The 22,588-nt window shown below is 37.6% G+C and overlaps 1 protein-coding gene across 11 annotated transcripts in view; it reads left to right on the top strand.

Moving 5' to 3' along the window:
- The window catches only part of NRG1 (neuregulin 1), a 988,266-nt gene that overhangs the window by 898,454 nt on the left and 67,224 nt on the right, over window positions 1-22,588 (top strand). The window lies entirely within an intron of this gene.

The following is a 22,588-nucleotide window of genomic DNA, read 5'->3' as shown; positions in this document are numbered from 1 at the left end:
AAGCTGTATTTAATCTTGAGCATTTTGAATTCATAGTGTTCTTGGTTTTTCTGGACTAACACTGCCTCCATAGTATATATCTAGTTATTTACACAAGAATTTTTTTTTCAATCACCAGTGAATGTTGATTAAGACCCCTTCCATGTCAAGACAGTGACTTTTGTGGATGTTCTGAGACCTTGTTCAAGCCATTGTCAGTCTGATTTTTCATATGACACCTTTTGTGCCTGAGAAATACTTACTGCCCAGGTTTCAATGAGAGGGTAGTTTACCTGTCTACAGATAAAGACATCTTGGTTGTATTCAGAGAGATCAAATAAGATACTTAATTCTAATTTGGACAGTCTGAACTTTTCATTTTTTTCATTTCTGCTTAGCTATAGCACATTTATTTGATCTTTCATTGAACAACAGCTATATTCCAGAACTATTTTAAGTGCTTGAGAGAAAAGAAGACAGAGAGGGGATTGCCTGCTAGGTGTAGAGGTATGTATGGAGAAAAGAGAAATGTTACCATAAAAGCAATTATAATGAAGCTTTTAATGGTGGCAAGTATGTGATTAAACTATGCTAGCGTTTAATTGTTTAACTGCTTGATTAAATTAGACAAGTACTCTTGTTTGTAAAACACTTGAGTTACTTTGTCATGTTAATTTGGACTTCATTGAACTTACTAAATGAAAAGTAATTTCTAGTCATTCTCTATTCAGTTTACTAAAAATCAAGGAAACTAAGAATACTTGCATACTTTGCCAACTCTCCTCACTAATTTGCTGGGTTATATGCCTGATAGCATGACAATAATAATAATTAATAACAATAATAATAGGAATTATTGGTATCATTTTAAGAGCCATAAAAGATGAGTGGGGCTGTGAAGTTAATTATGGCAATATAGCCAAGCCCATCTGTCTCATTCTGGTGTTTTAATGACCACCCAATTGATAATATCTGAGGATACAAAACTTGGTGACTCCCATCCTTTTTCTATGGGAAGGCCTCAGTGATTTGGGGAAAGTGCAAAGGAAAGATACCTGGGAACTTGTTTCAGTTCAGTCAGTCATCACAAACGACAACATGGACACAATGACCATGTGTTGACCCTAGGGAGGCTTTGTTCACTAGGTGGGTTGTATGACATTTTGCCCTCTACCTACCTCCACGGCTGACTTACTACTATTCAGTTTGTCTTTCTCACAGTTAGGGTCTACGTTGCTCTATATGGCAGAACTGCAAGTCTAAATTTTAGTTCAACTCTCCCATTTATTTACTGGCTCTGTGGCCTTTGGCCAACACTCATCTATTTAAATTTTAACACTTTTATATTTGTTTCCTTACTGACGAAATGGATATACATCTCTTGTGAGGGTGAAGGGAGATATTATTTGTGGATTTTGTAGTTTTTATAGGATTTTGTCAACTTTGACAATGGCTGACACTTCATCAATGTCAGCTATGGTTTTGTCAAATGTGCATATATTGAGTCATGTTGCGACCCTGTTCTCATCTTGTCCTATGTGCCCAAAGAATGTCGAGTAACAATAATCAGTGCAGTAATTCCAGTTGCTATAATATGGGACTGGCAGGAAAGACAATAGCAATGAGCATATAAGTTCACTCCAAATTGTTTGCCCCAAATGTCTTCCACTTACAACAGATGAAGAGGGACAGAATTTAAGTATAGAATTTGGGCCCTTGTTGATGTCAGTCTATCCTAGTGGGGATGGTCGAGTCAGTTGATATTACTTATATTAAGTAAACTGATATTGTTTCCTTGACTCTACTATAAATTCTACAAAAAGTAAGGACTTGATCTTACTTATCTAATTTTCATCTAGTGCTTTGCATGTGCTAGGTTCTCAGGAAATGATTTTAATAAGTTGAATAGATACTTATTAGGCACTTACAGTAGGAATATTCTAGACTTTGGAACTATGCTAAAAAATGGGCCAACTGTGTAATTCTCTCTGTAACCAAAAACAAAAAAAGTGTGCAGTTTCAAAGGTGAATGTGGAGAAGTAAGAGTGAAGTCTAATGCAGTTATGGAGATTTGGCTTAGAGTGTCTACTTTGATTTTCTCTAGTGTGACATCCCTTTCCTATGGACAGCAGAAGGCTAAAACAAAAATTTCTCCAGTTCATTTTCACCTGGTGATTGAAGTTTGATATTGGTTCTACATCAGATGCCATCACAGGAGACTCGAAATTTAAAGCGAGATAACTAAGATATTGGGCATGTATTTATCTATGTGGATTATAGCAGAGGTGACATGGTTCTGAAGCCAGGCTCTGTCTCTGAGGCTTGCTGATTTAGCTGAAATGGCTTCGTGATAATAGAAAAGGTGATATGATGTGGGACCCTGAAGCTATAGTGGCAGCTCTCTGATTTTGCACATGAGCTTTCCTGATTAGAACACAGCGATGCTATTCTGGAACCAGTCCACATCCTTGCCAGCATGTGTTTTCTCTTGTCTTTTTGATACTAGCCATTCTAACAGGTATGAGATGGTATCTCATTGTGGTTTTGATTCACATTTCTCTGATGATTAGTAATGTTAAGCATCTTTTCATGTTTCTGTTGGCTGTCTGTCTTCTTTGGGAAATGTCTTTTGGGATCTTCTGACTATTTTTTAATTGGATTTTTGTTTTGCTATTGAGTTGTATGAGTTCTTTATATATTTTGGGTATTACCCCTTATCAGATATCTGATGCAAAATGATTTTCACCCATTCAGTAGGTTTCCTTTTTTATCTTATTGATGGTTTCCTTTGCTGTTTAGAAACTTTTTAGTTGGATATAGTCCCACTAGTTTATTTTTGCTTTTTTGCTTTTGCTTTTGGTGTCAGATTTTTAAAAATCATCATTGAGACCTATGTCAAAACTGTCTTTGCTTTCTTTGAGAAGTTTTATGGCTTCAGATTTTATGTTCAAGTCTTTTAATCCACTTTGAGTTAATTTTTGTGGATGGTATAAAGATATTGGTCCAGTTTCATTCTTTCGTACATGGCTGTCCAACTTTTCCCATAACCATTTTTTGAAAAGACTGTCCTTTCCCTGTTGTATATTCTTGGCACTTCCGTCATAAATGAATTGACATGTATGTGTGGGCTTATTTCTAGGTTCTCTGTTCTGTTTCAATGATCTATGTGTCTGGTTTTTTCCCAACACCATACTGTTTTAATTTCTATAGCTTTGTAATATAGTCTGAAATCAGGGAGCATGTTGCCTCCAGCTTTGTTCTTTCTCAAAATTCTTTTGGGTATGCAGGGTCTTTTGTGGTTCCATACAAGTTTTAGGATTATTTGTTCTACTTCTGTAAAAATTACCATTGGAATTTTGATAGGGATTGCATTGAATCTGTGTATTGCTTTGGGTATGCACATTTCTAACACTGACCAGAGCTTCCACCCTGCAGTGATAAATATGTTCCTATGCTGAGTATAGCTTGTCATTAAGACATACGTACTTTGCTGTCTTCTGCTGTTACCTCACCTTTTCAATTTATATCCTATCTATAGATATCTTCTAAACTCGTGATGTTTTCTCCATTGATCACATTACATTATATAGACAGCTATAGACAAATACTACCCTCTCTCTTCTATAGGTAAATTATACATATTAACTCTTTATTGAAATGATGGTCTTAAAAAATTCAGTTTATAGATTTAATTGTATTTAAATTATTTTCAAGTCAAGTGGAACATAAATTCACATTTTACAACAGTCTATCAAAGAAATCTCATTGGATTTGTTTTCTTCAGCTAATGCTCTCTGCATCACGTATCTGAAAAGGACTACTTAAAAATGGCAGGGTTGGGGGAGGGCATGAAATATGCTGTAGATTTGGGAAGCAGAGACAAATAATATTATGTAAACATCCCCTGTGGACTAAGATTGCTGTCAGTATCAGGTATTTGGGCTATTGGCCCTCTCACCTACATTAAATAGACTTTTTTTCTATTGGCCTTGTTTGAAAAGACTGGTATAGACTCTCTTACTCAGTTTGAGTTCAATTAAAGGTTCTTTAAAGTACTCATTCCTAGCATTATGCAGTGGTCAGCATTAATGAGCACTCAGAAGTACTCTCATTATACACAAGGCTTTTGAAATAAGCTCCTGTCTCAATCAATTGGTTCACCTTCTTCAAAGCAATTAACATAAGAATAAAGGAGGTTAAATTAGACTTCCAGGCTTTGGTGAAATTAATTAATGTTACTTCACCAGTGGGGAGAAGATATAGATAACCATTTTCATTACTTTATTTGAAAGAGATTGTCACTGACTAGTGCAAAGTTAACCCACGCTGAATATGTTATCTTTTAAATCTCTACAATGCAAGATATTTTTCCATGACTTTAATAGCGCAGGACTAGAAAGTTTCAACCTATTTGGTTGAATTGAGCTGGGTAAAAGCTGGTTATTAAACACCAGCAACTGCTTGAATAGGATGAAAAAGAAAAATGCAAGAAAAATATGACATAGAGACGGAAGAAGTAAATATCCATACTCTTTTAGATAAAAAGCCATCTGTTGTAGACAAATGAAGGCTAATTTGTATTTTCAGTTGTTTATTGTTGTATATAAAAGGTAAAATGTCCTGCCATCAAAGTTTTCAGAATTCAAAGCTACAAATGCCAACCATTTAAATGTATTGATTAATAGTTTCATAAGTTCTTAACCATATATAGAACATATTTATTTCTAGGTAGTTCTGATGTTACAAATGAAATGTGACTTTTAAAAATTGAAAACAGGTCCACATCCTCCTTTTATGGCCCAGTAATCATTTTAGGATGAACTTTTGTTGTCTTTCTCAAAAGAATTAAGCATTTAGCTCCCAAAAAACACACTGTCACTTAAATCTTTACCCTAATATGCTGACAGATTGAATGGATTCTTACCCCTTCAGCTACTTTAGTATAATAAATTTACATTACAATATACCACACTGCTATTCAGGATTAATTCGGTTATTTGGATACTTGATACCAAAATGACCTGATAATTTATTTTTTAAAGAAATTGACAAGCCAAGTCAGTCAACATGGTTGTAATGCAATGTGTAGTAGTGAGTAAGGGCTAAGTTGCAGGCCCAATCTATTTCTCTGGTCTCATATTTTGACTTCCTCAAAGACAAAATATTAAGTATAAATGTTCTCAAGTGAACACATACTTGTTTTGATCAGAATGAAGGACATTTTTGCTAATGAACTTGTATATGTTTATTCCTGTGAGCTAAGTAGCCTTGTTACCTTATTCCTTTCTAAATGGTCAAAGATAAAGAAAATTTGATTGCTTTCAAAGTAATAAAAAACGGTATCGTAGACATTGAGGATGTCAGTTTGTAAATTAACCTATGACATTTCACTGATTTACCTTTGATTACATTTAGCTGGGACTTAAGGTAGTGAATTAAATTAGGTATAGTGTCTAACATAATTACTATATCCTTAGTAAAAGGTTATTATTAATGTGTCTGATGGTTGGTTAGCTAGAAAGCATCTACAGTTCCACATTTCAGAATGAATGCTCCATGGCTGGAATGGTAATCCCACTAATTTAAGCCACATTAGCCACTGACAGAGACCTAGAATGACCAATTGCCCATTTGCCGAGGACCATGGGATTTTCCAGCAGAAGGGACTTTCCATTTAAAACTGAAACTGTGGGACATGCTGCACATTCAGTGGGAAAACCAGGAAAGTCCCAGGCAAGTGGTATGAGTGGATCACCTTATATAGATCACTGCACAGTGTAATTCAAATGAATCCAGTGTTCAAGTCATCATCCAGTTTGTCCCTGTGAGAACATAATTTCTATGACCATGTAGATTTAGCCATTGATGACCATGATCAAGGATTTTGCTTAATGAAGGAGACAGATTGTATAATTGCCTATGATGATGTTAACATGACAGCAACAATGGTAAACAATTGTTTGATCACAAGACTGAATCTTTTCTTGATACCCTTCCCTCACGCACAGAATTTGCCATTCCTTTTATTCCCATTGTGCCCTATACCAAAGTATATTATAATGCTGGTAAATTTCACTATTTGTCTCCCTCTACTAGAGTATAGGCTTCTTTAGGAGTATAGAAGCCTTCTTTTATTTATCTTTGTATCCCAAGCATCTAGTGTATTTAGTAAATGAGTTAATAACCTGTGTATTTTCTACACTTCAAAATAATACAAGAAAATAGTTGGTATTGATTATCACTATTCTACTGATGAGGAACTCAGAGATCCAAGATATTATGTAACAAGCATAAGAACACAATGTTAATAAATGATGAAGCCAAAGATGGGAAATCATATCTGACTGCAAAGCCCATTGTCTTTCCATTACTCTGTATTAAGCAATCCTGGCCAACATAGCTGCTTGGAAGACCCCCTCCTTCCAGGGAGCAGAGCAGGAATCAGCAAGACACATGAAGACCATGTCTGTTAGTCATATCATGGATGCCGATTAAGGTTTTCTGGTCACCTACATAGTAGGTTTTATGGATAATTGCTATGGAAAAGAAGTGATCAAATGTAAAATATCAGTGCTGGTGGGTTTAGACAGGGAAATCAAAAGGCTTGCTACAGTCAGGCAAACAAAGCATAAGTTTCCGTATCTGTCCTCTGGGATCACCATTAAGTTTTTTTTTTTTAAGACACAGTGAAGTAGCTGTACCTGAGAAATTATATATTAGCCCTAATTCACTGTGTCCTCTCCTTCTCTCACATCTTTTCCAATGTATTGCATCACATTTTTACTTATCAACTGGGAACTGAAGATAATATAGTGTGTTAATATTATAAAGTACGGTAAGACAGCACAGACCTACATGAAGAGCTTATTTATAATAGCACCTTTTCTTTACACAGTGGTGAACTAATAATTGAGCAAAACAAAACAAAACAAGACTTTCCCAGCTGCTTAGAAATCATAGTTTCGGCCTTATGTTAAAGGACTTGAAAGGCCAGGTTGAAAAAATCTAAACTTAATCGAGTAAGCGTTGGAGACACTGTGATGATATGTTTAGCAGGGGAGATTGGAGCAGGTTAGCCCATTTAAGATTAACTGAATAGGCTCTAGGCTCTAAGAAGTATATACTTAGAGGACATATCCATCTTTTAAAAGACAAAACAGTTCTGTCTTTTAAATAAACTATTTGCATCTCTAGTTTCTTTCCACTCATCCTAAAAAAAAGAATTAAATAGGATACCCGACATTCTTGTGAACTGAATTCATCAAGTCCCAGATAGTGACTGGAAGCATTTGATAATGTGCCAACATATTTTGAGTTCTTCTCTCTTACCACTTTTTGACCATTCACCACTGTTTGACCTGTAGCATTGACATGGCAGGGAGAAATTCAGGGGAGAGAGGGCCATGGTCAGATGGCTCTCCTGAAACTGTCAGTTGTAGGCAGATGATCATGTTTTTCAATGTCCTGCTATTTTTTTTTACCAATTCAAACATGTGTTTTTAAAGTTTTCTTTTTAAAATAAGGAATATAGTGCTTACCTATCATGCCAACATAACAAAAATATTTATTTCTTCCATGTTTGGACAGGTCATACCCTAGTTACCATGTCTGGAGATTAATGGCGGATACACTGCTATCATTTCCAGAAATAGCAGTAATACCTAACTTAAGCCCGCTCCAGCAGCTGAGATGTTTCTTTCCTGTTAATATATGGACAGTTGCTTTACCTGTCTCCACTTTTTAAAAAAATCCTTATAAGAGTAACCCTTTTTGGTTTTATGCTGTCAATTCATTTTAAGAGATCACATCAATTCATTGTTGAACATGGAATCCTTTGAGTTCATAATAGTCTTCACCTGCTTAATTTATATCTAGCATCATACACAGATCACCTGACCCCAGTGAATCAAATGAATGAAAGTCAGGCACATTTGTAATAATTAATTGACTTTCTTCTACTTTATCTTTTTCACTGTTCAGCTAGTTACTCTCTTACTCTGTAAGTGACTAGTAGCACAACACTTAAAAGTGATTATTCATTTTAATTTTATATATATATATGTATATATGTATATGATTGTGTTTTCAGCCCAAGGTCATAGACTTGAACATATTCTAGTGTACTTGAGAAAAAAATTATTTTGTAATGTGAAAAAAATACCACTGTCTTTTATAATACTTGCATGACACTATTGAGGCATTGTGTTCTTAGGAAAAAAGTATAATCATGTATGATCCATATTATTTAGGATTATAGTTCTTAAAGCAATCTTGGTCTGAAAACAGGTAAGAAATGTAAGTTTTGCACTAATCACTAGTCTAGAATTAGCTATTTATTAAAAATAAATTGAATTTATTTTTTTCAATAATGAATTGACTGTTAAAAATACTATCTGTAGAAATTATCTACCCTGGAACTGAATTATCATCTACTGCTTGTTAACATCCTACGTATGGCATTTTTATTACTGGCAGAGAAATCGACTTCAGCTTTGGATGTAATGGAAGTGCTATTGGTCTGTACCCACTGATTAATTATATGCCAGGCATTGACTGGATAAATAAATACCTCCTTGAGAACATCCATATGCTCTTTGCTAATACAAGAATCTCACGGGAAGAGCCACAGATTTTTAGCCGAACTTCTTTATATTAGAGGAGAAAACTGCTGCCTGCAGGACTTAAAAGCTATCCTCAAAGCCACAGTGCTTGTTAGTGGCAGACTGACATTTGACTCAGCTGTTCTCTCAAGCCTAGTGTTGTTTTCAATCCAGTTCTCATATTCTCTAGCAAACCTTGAGTCCTGAAGTTAGGCAAGTAGTAAATATTTAATGCAGAACCTTAATTTGAGGAATCAAAGTAAAAATCACAACCAAATGCAGAATATCCTCATTAGTTAGGAGGCAGATTTGTGATCTGTGGATTTCAACAAACGAATTCAGTGAACACATGTTAATAGGTACACTGCAGAAAAAAAGATTTAAAAAGTTTTGTGGGAAAAGCTTGGCTGTTATCTTGCATTCCTGGAAACTCACAAAGCATATTTGTGTGAGAAGTCCTGAATTAAAATAACGTACTTACTTTTTAAGTCCAGTGGTTTTTCAAGAGGTTTGCCAATGGTGTTTTTATTTTTTTCTTCAAGCACCTATTTACTTTTGGTGATATGCTTCTTATGGAAATATTAGACTAAATGCTAATGAAGAAATGAAAAAGAGAATCCCAAAATGAGAGTCTTGTAAACTTCCTTTTACTTCCGTATTTCTTATAATATAATAGGAGCAATACCTTGATTGTGTTTAAAAAAATATCTAGTAATTGGATATTACTTTGGTTCCAGTTCCTCTCAGAACAAGGTGTTTTCTCTTAAGTTTGGGCCAAGTAAAATTTGCAGTCAGTGTATTAGAATTTTTTTTAACACATAATTTTATGAGACGTATGGTCTTCAATATGGACATGATGAAACAGATTTTTATGATGCTGAAAAGATATAGTGAGTTTATTGAAACTTAGCCATGAGTAAAATAATCTTGTAATATACTATTAGTTGTATAATACCTGCTTCTGATGCCTCCTTTTACTTTTCGGAATATATTGCTTCCTTTCTAGAAGTCATATGCCCCAGAGCTATCTGGAAGCTGTTTTGTCATGGGGATGGCAGCAGGTGCTATTTCCCGAGCATATACTGTTCTTATTTTTCCATGTACCAAATATTAGAATAATAAATAGCTCTGGTAAGGCTTATAGAAGTGAAAACCATTGTAAATCTATAATTGATATAAACTTTATGTAGGAAAACCTAATGCTCTCTGCTAAGCAACTCTCCTTCTTCAGAACTTAGTTCAGAATTAAAATATGCCCCTTATCTGAACTGATTTATAGAGCATGTATTTTGACAGATATTTTAGGAAATTCATAAATTTTGGATCTCCCCAAAAAGAGCTCAAAAGCATTGTCAACTGTAGTTGTATATACTACTTGTAGTATAATTTATATACTTAACCTTTTATCTTTATAGTAATAAATATTATCATAGTTCAAACAGGCGACTTTTAACATGTATTGTTAATGGCTTTAGCTATTGTTAAGGCATAACAAGAATTCTGACTTCTTTTAATTAGCTTTAAATTTTTTTACCAGCCCCATAAAGAAACATGTTAAATGCAGACAAACGAGAATCTCACCATTTCTGCATTTACGACCAGAAGCCAAAGAGTCTATTTCCATGTTTATTTACCCGTTTTAGTGCGTTATGTCATTTGACGGTAGTTAGGACTTGTGTCGATGTAAATTGCCATAAACCAAGGAAACACAGGCTATAGAACTGTCAGGGAGACTCAGCACTGCAGAACAGCACAATTTAACAGAAGCACTTGCAGAAAGATTCAGTGTCACTCTTTGGAAATTGACTCTAAATGCAAATTGGCTTCAACTTCACAGTCTCTGGAACTGAAGAGATGGGAAGTGGGGAACCACCCAGCAAGAAGAAGGTACTTTAAGGCACAGCTGCTTTCATGAAGACAAAAATAATAGGACTGCATTATGTACATTCACAGTAGATACTCAGACTCGACATTCTGCCATCCCTGTGTTGTTGGAGCCTGCAGTCCTCACAGCATAAGGGTTGCCTCATTCCACTTCATCTTATGTTTCTCCTCCTTCCTACACAGGGAAGTCTTCCAACCCTTTCCACTCTGTAGGGTTAGAAGGAAAGACTTCTCTGACACCAGGTTCCTCTGTTAACCTTTGTACTTTTATGCTGATGAACTGCCGCTAGGTTTTGATATTTAAGTTTGAATGTCGATAGTCTCCTGCTGACTCACCATGCACAATAGCCAGGAACCTGGTCTGAATTCCTGTTGCAAAACCTTGGACTCTTCTACTAATTTGCCTCATGAATAAAAATGAATCCTAGAGTCCCTAGGTCATAGGGGCAAAGGGAACAAACCAGAAGGCACATAACCATTTTTAATGTTTGTCATGCCTAATCTAAGACTTTCTTCAACATTATCTGCATTGAAAGAATTATTTCATTTAAGGGAATATTTGATTGCTCTAATTTTTGCTATTAGTCTGTCTCATCAAATTAGGATGATCTTTGCTTTCTCAAGAGGTTTTGCACTTTTAAATAGAGTGGTAGGAAAGAGTTTTTAGGGTAAGTTAACTTTTCAGTTATACTGATAACTTGTTTATATTGATAAATGACTTACATCTAAATGGAACTGAGGTATCCTAATCTGTGTATATTTTTCTGCTTTCTTCATATATTTTTTCTGTTATTAAGAAAACAATGAAAGGTATTAGAGGAAATACTCCTAAACACCATTTTTTGATAATTAACAATATCTTCAAATATGCCTCGAGGGAACCTTCCTGACTAATTCTCAAGTTTGAACAGACAACTTTACTGAATACTACTGGCTTTTCTTTTGATAACTCTTAACAATTTGAACATTTTATTGTGAGATATGTATTAAATTAATTGTGAGAGCAGAGAGGTAATAAGGTAGGTGATAGACATTTTTGCCAGTTTGGACACTACTGACCTTTTCAGAAAAAAACATACATGTACCCTAGTTCAAGGTGAATCCAGCTGATAATTAAATACATATTTTACTGAAGTGAATTTTTGAATTTGAGATACTTGTAGATCTACCTATAGTTGTAAGAAATAATAGATCTCTTGTAACCTTTACTGTGTCCTCATTAGTGACATCTTTCTGACTTATAGTATAACATCACAAGCAGGTTTTTGACATTGATTTGGTGAAGATATAAAACATTTCCATCACCAAAAGGAATGTGGCTATCAAAGAACAAATAGTTTTTGAGCAATATCCCATGTCTAAGTCCTTTTGCGTAAATACTCTTGCATCTGGACAAATGAACAACAGGATTTATAGGAAAAGTGACATGACTAAGACTCAGCCTGAATTTAGTTTTTGCCTCTTTCACTATAACTGGTATAATCACATTTTGGAGGTTCTGGCCTCATTGTGCCTTTAATTTTTGGCGTCTTAATCAGTGGTGGTTCAGGTAGAATGAAAGAGACCCCTCTCTCATGAAGACCTGTCAGAATCTTGGGTTGGAGGGATTTTTTCAGACACAGGCAAACACCTTTCCCTCCACACCCCTACCTCCACCTCCACCATGTGCAGACTCTGAATTTTGCCTGCCAACATCTTGAATATTGACTCCCTCATTCTGCACTGAGCATTGCTTATGAAGACAATTAAAAATGTTACTCTTGGGCTCTAGATACAGGCTTTGCCAACTTGAAACTTGCCTCAAGCATCACTAAGCTACTTTTCCACTTTAAAATAAGAATAAGAAAAAAATTTGTACAAAGAACAGTGAAAATCATTTGGCTTCAAAGCCAGTTTATAGGAGTGGAGGAAAATGTTGTGTATCTAGGAGTCAGGTTCAGAGTGGCGTGTGCAGAAGGTGTCCTCCACGAGGGGTATGAAAGAAAGGGGTGCTGAGGAATGACGCTCTTACTAGGAATGATCCTACAGAAATTGGATTGCCTAGATTAAGAACCCAAAGAAACGAGTCACTCAGCATGAGAATTTGACCCTGCCTGATGCCTAATTTATAGTACTTTTCTTTTTTAATTTTAGAAATAGGTAGCTTTCTCTAGAACTTTGATGTCTTATCTCCAAAACTGACTTAATCTGAAATTATAGCATAAAAAGAAAAATTCAGCATGTTTTTATCATTATAATTGCTGTCCTAAATATTTCTTTTTGGGAGCCAGTCTAGGTTACTAAACCTCCTTAGTATTATATATCTGGTCAGTGCCATCTCCCCGCGTATGGCGGACACGGGTTACCCACATGACTCCTCTCTGCTTCTTCCTTAAGGAGCCAAAACTTGGAAAAAAAAGAAGGAAAAGTCGAGGATTTCAAACTATATACCTAACTCATATTGGAATGTTGAAAAAAGGAAATGAGTCTGAATGGAGAACCAAGCGAAGCGGCATTAGGATCAATACATGAAAGAGAAATTGAGGAAAGCCAGAAACAATAATACAGTCTCCAAAATGACAGCTAAATGAAATTTTCTGGACCCACATTAGAATGAGCCAAGTCAGAGAGGTGAAGCAGGGAGGGACGAGGAGAGAAAAGTACTGCTCCATTTGTCAACCTCCAGGGTTAGAATAACTCAGAAGCTGTAAAAACTCCCCACTCAGATACAGGATTATTGTGGCCCACTTGATTGCAATTTAAGAACTATGGAGAGCGCAAGGAAGGCAATGGAGACCCAGATATTCGCTTTCAAGTAAGATCCTCTCATTCTGTGAAGTGAGTGACACAGCTGTCGTAAATGATGAATTGCCAGCTCTACAGTGATGCGCAGAGGAGGTCTGAGTGAGACGCCCCGGAGACTGTGAGGGGAACAAGCGCCGCGCTTGAGAGCAGCCTGTGATGACTCATAGGAGGTGGGGGGAAATGTGCTCAATTTATGGGCCGGGTTCAGACTGGGCAGGAGAGAAATCATTCGGTATTAATGATACAGTGATATCACAGAGGACAGGAAGTGTAGCCAGTTACCACGGAACCAAGGAACTGATTTGTGTTAACCCCAGGTTTGAATCTGGATTGCAACAGCCAGTATGGTGCCAGCTGCCAAATTCTTCATAATCTCACTCCTGAATGAGGGGCAGATTCAGGAGGCTTGGGACTATTGATACCTCTTTTAAAAATTCTGATCTGTCTAAATATATATCAACCGCATTCACCTAACCATTTCCAGCATACCACTCTGTATTAGTAAAATAGAGAAAAAATAATAAGGGTCATTAGGAGAGAAGGGGTGACAAGAGAAGGTACAAAGAATTAGTAATATCGAAAACATCATTACCAACATTTCTATAAGGGATGAAACAGTATTGTTCTGGTGTCGTCTGTGAGATTTTTAGATGAGCTATTTTAGGAGGAAAGCAGGAAGATAAATCATGAATGGATGGATGTGTGCGTGGATGGATGGATGGATGGGTGGGTGGATGAATGGATGGGTGGGTAGATGGATGGGTGGGTGGATGGATGGATGGGTGGGTGAGTGGATGGATGGGTGGGTGAGTGGATGGATGGGTGGGTGGGTGAAGGCTAAAGTGGATACGTGCACTGAAAGATGTAACAGAGCATTATCATCTCAAGTCACTTGATGTTATTCTAAAAGGAAAAAGAACAAAGGAAAAACTGGAAACCACATATGGGATTAGCAAAGCTGAGCATGAGCCTGAACTCACTGTGAGGAGGAAGAGCTATTAAGGAGGTTGTCAGACTAGACAGATGATCCATTACCAGTGGAAACCAAGAAGCTCAAAGCCATTAGCCGAGACTGTAATCCTTTCAGGCAGGGACATGGCGCTGAGTGCCTGAAGAGACCACGAGAATCCACCGAGGAACGGTTATCGCTTCCTACATGGCAGTCAAGAGATCGTCACTTGGTCCAAACCACAGACTCTTCTTGTAAAAGACGGAGCATATTGTTAAATTTAAGATAATTCCTGCTGTAGTCGGCCTGCAGCTCAGGGATATTCAAAAGTACAAATAAGCCCTTTCTACGACAACAGTAATTGTACTGGACTTTTACTATCAAAATGTGTGAAGGAAAGACTTTATTTTTGAAAGAATTCATTGCAAATATTTTGGAGAGGAGGAGAATTGGTAGCATTGCTTTTAGAAGTGGTATTTTTACACGTTTTATGCCACCGCTATCCCTGACTCAGTATAATGAAGGCAGACTGCCTGTGTTTCAGTCTTGCCTCTCTTTCCATATTAGGCCTGGTACTCTAGACAATGTACTTACCGTTCTGGGGCCTCAGTTTCCTCATCCATAGATAGGGATAAAAAGAGCACTTCAGTCATAGAGGTGTGAAGTTTAGATGAGTTACTATATGTAAAGCACTTTGGCAGTGTCTGGCACGTACCAAACACCACCACCCAAAATGTGTCTCTCCCTGTCTTTATCACTTCCTTCCATTATCCTCTGAGCCCCGAGTAGGTATGCTTTTACAAGAGTGCACCCAGGCCTGTGGGCAAAGATTGACAGGGGGTGGTTACCTAGCCACAGCAGAAGAGGAAGAATAGGTTTCCCTACCATCCTGAGTAGTTCTTACAAACAAAATAGGAGTTAGCCATGATGGTACAGAGGAAGGAAAACCAGGAGAGGGCAAGACCAAGCGTATAGGCTACTGATATTTTTAATGAATGAAAAAGAAAAGAAAGAATTGTGAATGAAATACACAGAAACTTCACAGCTAACAGCTGAGATACGTGGTGCTTTGGTGCTCAACAGCTTTCAGATACCCTGTGGCTTTTCCCACCTGTGCCGCTCACTCCACCTGGAGTGCTTTCCCCATAAGCAGTTCCCATTTTGTCACAGTACACCCATCTTTCAAAGCGTGGAACAAAACTGCCTTGATTCCCAGCTACAAGGATTTGTCAAAAGCTGACGTGTCCAAAGGTCATATTTTAATTTGCCTTACTTTTCTTATTAGACTGTAAACTCCTAAGACAAAAAGAGTTGCCATTACCTGTTATCATTCCCATTTATTATTTTTAATCTTCACCTGTCTGCCTGCCTGTGTCCAATCCCAATCCCTCGTGCCCTGCGTGCACAAAAAACATCTGTTGAATTATGGTTGAATCTCAAAACTGTACATGGAAGGAGTTTCACTCCCTGCTCAAACTCCCCGCCCCCAAAACCTCTTTTTCCAAGCCCCAGGAAACTCAGTATAATGATAGTGACAGCTTTTCAACAGTTATTTAAGTTACATATTATCAAAACAATAGCTGCTTTAGGTTGTTCATTAATAAAGCTAAATAAGTACACACTTCACCGCTAGATTAGTTTGGCTCTCCGTGAATCCTGTTCCCATTTTTATTGTACTCCTGCAACCAGAGCTTGTTGTTGGTTCGTGTATTAGACATTTGAAATGTTGAATGACTCTGCGTCGCATTTGTTCTTGTATTGTCTAAGCTCTAGTCGGCCTCTTAGGGTCGTCACACCATAATCTTAAACACAACATGTGCCTGTGGCCCAGATGTTTTCCAAGAGGGAGTGTTGGCAGCCAAGAAAAGCAAGATAGTATCTTAAATACCCCCAGGGATTGATAGGACTGAAAAGGCAACCGTACAGCCAACTGTGTATCGGTCCAAGAAAAAGCGAGCCTATTATTTGTGTAGTTGGAGGGTTTGTGATCAAATAGTAGAATTTGAAAAAAAAATTTTACGATAAGATCTTTTTGCTTCACAGATTCTCATAATATCTGCTTTGCTAGTGCAGACTCAGGCATTTGGCAGTTTGTAGATAAAACTAGAATTATAGCAACAGCAAGAGAAACAGAAAAAAAAAAGGAAGAGTTCATGGACTGTGTATTGTTTCTCCATAAATGTGACATGATGAAAATTACCTTTTTTTCCTATTATTTGCAAGTAACACAGAATAAACAAAGATTCTTCTAGAATTAAACTTGGCAGCAATGGTGAATAAACTGCTCTTGTTTTTTCTGCTTTTACCCCTGCTAAGGTTTACCTGTTGCATTTTTGCAGTGAGTAGGGGTACTTGCAATTTTTTTTTTAAATAGGTAGTTATATCTTTTTTGTAATGAGGGCACCTTTTGGCTTACTTATTAACAAAGAAATAACGCCATAATGTAACATCTCTATTTTCATCCCATTTATTTTGTGAGCTGGTTTCTCATCTTTTACATACCTGTTAATGTAGCTCATGGTCGTGAGCGTCCAACTTAGTCTGACTTCTTGCCTCTGAAAATGTCTGGCTTCTGTTCTCTTAGTAACTGGAATCGTATCATTGTATGGCCTAACCTAGGAGGGGAACTAATAAGAAGCTAATTCGGTCCTGGGGTTGATCTAGGACTTTATCTATCTTAGGAAAAGTGGTCTGAGATGTTCATGCCCTTGCTGAGCCAAACTCTGATACACCATCAACCTTGAGATTTTGGTGTAGTATTGCCTTCAGTGAGTCAGCAATGCTGGTCTAGAACCCAGTGCTTTTCAAAATAGGCATCTGAATCCCTATTTTCTCCAAATCCAGTTGTTTTGTTAAAAGAGTGAAATCAGATTTTTCTCTTGCCGAAGAATTTATGGGGCCCCAGGAACTCATAATCCCATTGTTCCACCTCTGCCGGCAGCAGGCCCTGGGCCAACTGCACTGACCCCTCCACTCACCCAGGGCCCTGCAAGGACACCGGCCCTGCTCCAGCCAGACTGGCCTGCTGCACTTCCAACCTAACAATGCTGGGCCATCCTGCTGTGTGTGCATGGGGACAGCAGGGATCCAGGCACCGCTGTGCACCTGCTGCATTCCCAGGAGCATAGGTGGCATTACCACAAGGCATTCCACCCAACCACCTAAGCTCTGTTCGATTTTCTTTAGGCTCTGAAACTCAGAGCCAGTATCATCTGTAAAGACACTGGGCTCCATGGGATTAAAATCACCACCTGTAGCCCTCCTGGGGAAGATCGACTCTGTGGGCAAGTAAGGAATGCAGGAGGAAGTACACGCAATGACCATTTTTTCCCTTTTGAATATCAATAGAACCTTAAGCAGAATGACCTTTATCAGGGACCTTGATACTTAAGCTACTTTGGCCAACACGGAAGGATTAGGAATTTGAAAGGCATATGTGTGTGTGTGTTTGTGTGTGTGTGTGTGTGTGTGTGTGTGTGTGTGTGTCTATTTCTCTCTCTCTGTTAGCCATTTATTGAGCATAAATCCCACTGTTCCCCCAAGAAAAAGACAATCTGTAAACTGTTGTCACACAAGTTAAAAGGTCAGATGCATCCTTCCTAATTACAACCCTTAAATAGAATTCGTGCCTAATATCGAATTTACTGAGTATCATAATTCCTCCAAGTGGTAAAGATACCTCAAGACAAATGCTGGGCATAGAAGCCACAGGGCATAAATCTGCAAAGAAGTAAAAAGCTAACCTTTTCAAACAATATGGCTTCTCTCTCACTTACCAACTTTATATCTCCCTGTATGGCCCCGGAAGATGACTGGACGGGTAAGATTCCTCAAGGGAGGAACAACCTAAGAACCTAAGACAGGCACAGTCGCAGGGGGGCCATCAGGTGAGAAATTGGGGATCAACAGTGGTGAAGCTTAGAACCTCACCCCCTGTTTTGAGAGAAATCTTCTGCATCCGTGGATGTTTTATTGCCCTTGTCTAGCTTGGATTAACACATAATCTACAGGCACACACCTGATCATCTACAATTGCTCTCTTACAACACTAAACTATGTTTTCTACCTTTATCTTGCATCTACCTACCACTTCAGCATTTTATTAAAAATAAAAATAATAATAATAATAAAGGGAGAAATGTGGGATCCACATATAAATCAAGTATAAAAATCAAACGAATATTCATATTTGACCTGATTGTTTATAGTTCATAATGCGTGATCAAAACCGAAAGTTTCTGTGATGACTGCCCTTGTACTGTTCACCATGTAAGAACTTATTCACTATGTAAGAATTTGTTCACCATGTAAGAATTTGTTCGTTATGCTTCAGAAGATTGGAGACTGACGAGAATTAGGCTTGAGATGGATTAATGATTGTGCATTGAGCATTGACCCCCCTATAAAGAATTTTATTGTTGTTAACAACCATTTGATCAATAAATATGAGAGATGCCCTCTCAAAAAAAAAAAGAGATTATGCTAAAATTGGCAGAAGGTAAGGGTGGAGAGGTAATTGTAAATTTAATAAGTTCTGCTGTACATTAAGGAAGGATGTGTGAATTTGCTGAGGCACCTTGTAGTTAGTTACTATGATGGTAGAGATGAACATTACACCCATTTGAATGGGGAAAAAAAGATTACCAAGGTATGGATCCTAGGCAGACAACATGATATTAATTTTGTTTTAGAGAGGATTAAGAGAGAAAAGTACAAAAGCATGCTTTGCTCTTACTGGATCATGAAACATAGCTACCAACTATAAACTCAAGTAAAGATTATATGAATTAAACCAGATGCTGACTTTATAATTTATAATTGTGAGAATTTTATCATTGTTTAATAAATGCTGTTGGTCAAATCAAAAAAAAAAAGGTCAGATGCAGGTTCTCTTTGTGACTCTACTCTGCCCTATGCTGTGTGTCATTTGCCCCTGTGGATAGTACCCCCAACACATACCTATTTGCCAAGGATTCCCTTCCTCCAGCTTCACTAGACGTGCTGTTAAGAAACACGGAACGCAAGGAAAAGAGAATTCCAGTTGCAGCCACCAACTTTTTTATATGCTGATAAAGATATTTATTGTGATGTGCCAAGCAATTCTTAGAAAGTGTTTAGGTACTCTTCTTTAAATGATTAAAACTTTGGGAAAAGGTCACTTTTTAAGTAGAAAGACCATGCAAATGGTAAATATGGATATAATGGCATTGTGGGAATTGTGTGATTCATTTGTAAAATTTGCGTTCTTTTCCTACTAAGTAGGGAATTTCATTCAAGTTTGGTGTTCAAGAGAGTTCAGTGGCATCCACCTTTTACCTTCCTGTACTTGTAGTTGGGCTGCTTTGTGCCCTGATAATTAAAAGTAAATTTTATGTAGCCTGTTTTTTCTGAAGAAAAAAATGATACTGACTTTATCACACTGTTGGCATCTTCCTAACTAGCAGCAAAATGCTTTTACTGAGCATTCACTGTATACATAGTACTGTTCTAAGACAAGCAGATAAATAAACCTTTGAGGTCTATTTCCTATTCCTCCTATTTTATTTCCATAATTTAATTAGCTTCCAAAGCCCAATTCCAATATACATAATGACTTCAAGTGTATTCCAAATGCAATCTGGTGGTTGGGGATTTTTTTGTTTTTTTTTAATATTCTCAGGACAGGGTCAACACTACCTACTACATACATACACTATGAGAATTTAGCACAGTTGGCTGCTGGCAGTAGACCCAGAGATTTATTCTGCATAGCTATTTTCTAGCCTGTTGGATGTCAGCCAGTTGCCTAATGGATCATGAGTGAGTCAGTTTCATTCAGCCTCTTAGCAAAGTCAATTTGTCCAGCAGCACACGATTTTCTGTCCTGTAAGGTCTCTGCCTGGCATTGCTATGACAAGCACAGTCTGTTTCTGCATCTCTAAATTCCAACTGGACTTTGGCCCCAGAAAGCTGGTCTAGGGAATCAAAAGTCCCCCTAAGGAAGAAAAATGGTGCAGTGGAAGCTTCCTGGAAAAATTAGTCAGTCTCTACAATTCACCTATATTCAAATGCGGGTCACAAAAATCTCCATTCATTAAGTTTATTTAATATTCACGTGTACAGTGACTAGCAGCGTTTCGTTTTGTTATGTGAGGCCCAAATCCCTCCTTCTGTTTTAAGTCACAGGAAAATAACGAAAGCAGGGTTCATCTGGAAGGGACTGAATACATTTACTACTAAACCTGAGTCACAGTTTAGTGTTGGAGAGTCGATGTGGCTCCCTTTAAGGTAATCTGCCCAGTATATGGGACAAGGGGCCAAGTTTGGACAGGAGGTGAGATAAGCACCCTGCTCTCCTCCCAGACCTCCAAGATCGCCATGGAATTTCTCTGTCAAGGGTCGTTCTGCCAACAAGTTCAAGTCTAAGTACCAGGAAGGTACATCAACAGACATATCAGGGTTTTTAAGTAGGATCAGATGATCACGGTCTTTCTGAAGAGCCCTATCACCAAATGCTTTTGCTGGTAGCTGTCTTGATAGTTGGGAACATCTAAGAAATCTTTTTTTTTCTTAAGGAAGATATTGGGGTTGGGGCTGCTGTTTGCACATACACAGAATTTTAGAAGAGATAACAAAGCTACACATGCAAAAAGATTATTGCTTTAGCTAATGGCCCCAAGGACAGCCCAGTTTGTCTTCTCAATAGCTCACTCATTTTTAAATGAATACTTTACTTTTCAAAGAATTCCCATCCCTATGGAGACACAGGGCCTTAGCATCAGGAATTGAGAGTAGATCACAGAGAGTAGAGCGTGGTCTTCCTTCTTAACCAGCAGTCTCTACTTCAGAAATCCTTAGGTGGAAGGTGCTGGGTCTGAAAAAACTCCAAAATTTTGATTCCCCTTGAAGAAACTGTGGTTTCATATATATAATGCTATGATTATTTTCTTCTGTTCGATACAATGAAATCAAAATCTTGTGAACCACTATGAATTAGGGGAGAGGTGCTCTCATGGGTAAGAGAAAGTTTTGTTCCATGACTCAGACTGTTTGTTGAAAGTAGGTAAAGAAAGTGTTGGTGTATAGATCCTCTGCCCTCATTTTGAAGAACAAGAGCGTACCACTTTCTTCTTTGATTCACTCGTGAAAGATTATACATAATGATCCATATTCTCATGCCTGTCTGTTTTCCCTGTGCTGTTTGTTTCTTCCTGTCTAGCCTAAGGAACAGGTTTTTGGCAGGGCTTCTGCTGTACTTTCTTAACTGCTGTGTATCAAGCACATCCTGCCAGGTGGAGGTTAGTATCTTTCTTTCACGAAGGTTAGAAGGTTGTAACTTGATCTTCTATTCTGCCTTTCACCCCTAGAATCCATCTGGTTAAAACCCACGCTTTAAAACTGTCTGTCCTAAGTTATATCCAGCACGTGTTCATATCAATTATTATCATAATTTTAAATCCTAGATTGCAGATGTTCATCCTAACACTTTGCCAATATTCTTATGTCTGGTTTTTTTTTTCCCATAGATAAGTGTTCCAATTTAAGTGTGTTTTCTTTTCAAGAGTGTCTGATGTGTAACTCTTTTGACATTTCAGAGATTGTAAGTCTTACTAATATTTAGTCTCAGGAGGTACTTCATTTTTTAAAATACTAATTTCATTGTGGTTTTTTTTTCCTTCTGACCCATCATTGCACTAGATCAGTTCCTTATTTTTCTTTGAGCATGACTAATAATAATAAAGTCTAAGCTCTGGTCTCATATTCCATATTTTAATTGTATAAAGCAGTTATGAAGACCTACACGGACAAGATCCTGAGCCTAAATGAAATTAGGTCATGTCTCAAAGAAATCATCCTGTGAATCAAGCAAAGTGTGTGGGTGGGTGTGTATGCACATGTGAGAGAGAGAAAGAGAGAATGCTCATTCACAGCTCATGACGCTAATATTTCCTCAGACAGCTTTTATGCAATGTCCTTGTAGTAAAATGAAAGGAGCTTTAGATGGTACTTTCTACTCGTGTTGCAGATTCAGACCCTCAAGCCCAGGGAGAATGCGTGCCTGAAATCCCCAGCTAGGGTTAACTGGAGCTAGAAACCAGGTCTCCCGGTATGCCCCCAGTCCAGCCCTCTTTACTTTAAGCCAACTCTGAATACGACCCTAATACTGCCTGGTAGTCGCACGTGGTGATGAGACCATCTGGAAGGCAGAGGTTTTAGCCTGGCAGTCAACCTTGCGATTCTAAATTTTACCAGCAAGACTGCAAACTCGAGAGTCACTAAAAAAAACTGGAGAATATCAGTGTATCTCTGTCACAGGCTTATGGGGCAGTACAGAAATGAATAGAAAGGAAAGTCATGGCACCTTCACCTGTAAATGGAGACATCACAGGGTCTTTGGGAAGGAATTAGTTTC

This window comes from Manis javanica, chromosome 12, assembly GCF_040802235.1.
Source record: "Manis javanica isolate MJ-LG chromosome 12, MJ_LKY, whole genome shotgun sequence".
In the NCBI taxonomy this organism is placed as follows: Eukaryota; Metazoa; Chordata; class Mammalia; order Pholidota; family Manidae; genus Manis; species Manis javanica.
Note: the sequence above shows the minus strand (reverse complement) of the source record. Positions and strands in the feature narration are given on the sequence as shown.